The sequence below is a fragment of the Giraffa tippelskirchi genome, chromosome 10 (assembly GCF_054371585.1).
Source record: "Giraffa tippelskirchi isolate mGirTip1 chromosome 10, T2T-mGirTip1v1.2.pri, whole genome shotgun sequence".
NCBI lineage: Eukaryota > Metazoa > Chordata > Mammalia > Artiodactyla > Giraffidae > Giraffa > Giraffa tippelskirchi.
This window is the reverse complement of record NC_137284.1, coordinates 23,537,725-23,540,139: the sequence shown is the minus strand read 5'-3', so window position 1 is coordinate 23,540,139 and position 2,415 is coordinate 23,537,725. Positions and strand designations below refer to the sequence as shown.

The 2,415-nt window shown below is 45.1% G+C and overlaps 1 pseudogene; it reads right to left on the bottom strand.

The window, feature by feature from the left end:
• Window positions 1-238: 238 nt before the first annotated feature.
• On the bottom strand, window positions 239-1,669 carry LOC145522425 (ubiquitin-conjugating enzyme E2 variant 1 pseudogene; annotated as a pseudogene).
• Window positions 1,670-2,415: the final 746 nt, after the last annotated feature.

Genomic DNA, 2,415 nt, shown 5'->3' with positions numbered 1-2,415 from the left:
GGTCACAGTCTGAGGTACTGGGGGTTAGGATTTCAACATTTTTTGTTGTTATAGCACAACATACATTTCAAGTGGACAAAAAATTAGTATCAGTTATGACCAAACAACAACAACAGTATCTTAAGCTGCCTTTGATTGGGAGCTTCCTTTCCAGTACTTTGAGGTCTATATGATGTTTCTAGAAAATTTACTACTGTGGAAAATGGAGGTAAGGGAGGCCTGTGGTTTTTCTTTTTGATTAATTGCTGTAATACTGTCCTTCAGGGCGGCTGAAGAGGTTTCATATTTTTAGACATCATTAGGGGCTGGAGCTCTTACAGGACAACTCTGATGCTATATGAATTCTGCCACTTTGCTAGCACTGATGCGGCTCTTGGGTCCACAACTCCATTAGAACTATTAACTCTATTCAGATTAATTTTTGTTACCGATCTTACAAGGAGATGCTTCTGGATATCTAGGTCCATGTTCTATTTTAAGGCTGTATATTTGGTTTTCGTAAATTGTCCGAGCCCATGGTGGCTGCCGTCTTATGTCGCTGTCGCTCGAGATCAACCTATGATTTTAGGAAGCATAATTCAATCCTTAATTACAACTCAGAGTGCAGCTGCTGGTTGTCTTATCAGATCCCAAGAAAGGACTTGAGTGTAGATTGTTAATCTGCGAGGGAAGCACTTTTGAGGCAGGGGAAGCGTCTGGGGCACAGAATTTAGGCTGGACTCATTCTAGTGCCCCAGGGGTCTCACCAGTGCACCAGCAAGGTGATAAGAGAGAAAGCCAGGGAAGTGTTCCTTGAGTGCCGGAGTGGGCAACCAGGATCAATCAATCCCATTTCAGGAGCCTCTAAAGAGCTCTGTGGTGCTTCCCTGGTGGCTCAGAAGGTAGAGAATCCGCCTGCTATGAGGGAGACTTGGGTTCAATCCCTGGGTTGGGAAGATCCCCTGGAGAAGGGAATGGCTACCCACTCCAGTATTCTTGCCTGAGAATTCCATGGACAAGGAACCTGGCGGGCTACAGTCCATGGGGTCGCAAAGAGTCAGACATGACTGAGCGACTGACGCTTTCACTTTTCACAGAGCTCTGTAGAACGTGCCTCCCACTCGATCCACAGAGGGATGGGAAAGCTGGCCATTCATCTACTAACTACTGTATCTTACTGGTTGCAGGTTGTCCCCAAGGGCATAAATTCCCTGTGGGCTGCTCTGCACTTGAGTGGACAGGCTTCTGAGGCACCAGAGAAAGGTCTCAGATACTGGGCCTTGCGGTGGGATGCTGTCGGCATCAGTTGTCCCCTGTGGGCTCAGGTGAAGCCAGGGCTGTGGATCAAGGCATCGACAGTGCCTGCTCCAGTGCGTGCCTTGGGATCCTTCTCCAGAGAAGACATGCAAATGGACCACAGGCACATGAAAAGATGAGTAACATCTCTAATTATCAGAGAAATGCAAATCAAAACTACAACAAGGTCTCCATAAATTATGTCCTTTAGTCTGAGATGTTATTCACTATTCCGTGCAGTAAAGCAAGGGTGTCTTGGGTTTATCTGGGGAAGGTCTATTCTGTTTTTTTGAATGATCTGTGAGTTCTTGCACCAGTACCACACTGACTTCATGATCTTTGAAAGTCCTGATACCTGGTAGAGAACTCTCTCCTTCTTGGTCTTCTTCCTCATTAACTATGCTTCATCTTTTGCATTTCAATATACATTATAAAACTATCTTGTCAATTCCATAACAATTATGTCAATTTTTTGAGCAGGCTTGCATCAGCTCTGTAGACCATTTTGGAGGAACTGACATCTCCACACCTTGAGCTATCTCATCCATACATATCATATTGTTGTTGTTCAGTTGCTCAGTCATGTCCGACTCTTTGCGACCCTATGGACTGTAGCACACCTGTCCTTCACCATCTCCTGGAGCTTGCTCAAACTCATGTCCATCGAGTTGGTGATGCCATCCAACCATCTCATCCTCTGTCATCCCCTTCTCCCCCCGCCTTCAATCTTTCCCGGCATCTGGGTCTTTTCCAATGAGTTGGCTCTTCGCATCAGGTGGACAAAGTATTGGAGCTTCAGCTTCAGCATCGATCCTTCCAATGATTATTCAGGACTGATTTCCTTTAGGATGGACTGGTTTAATCTCCTTGCAGTCCAAGGGACTTCAAGAGTCTTCTCCAACACCACAGTTCAAAAGTATCAATTCTTTGGCGCTCAACCTTCTTTATGGTCCAACTCTCACATCCATACATGATTACTAGAAAAACCATAGCTTTGACTAGACAGACTTTTGTTGGCAAAGTAATGTCTCTGCTCTTTAATACGCTGTCTAGGTTTGTCATAGCTTTTCTTCCAAAGAACAAGTGTCTTTTAATTTCATGGCTGCAGTAACCATCCCCAGTGATTTTGGAGTCCCCCAA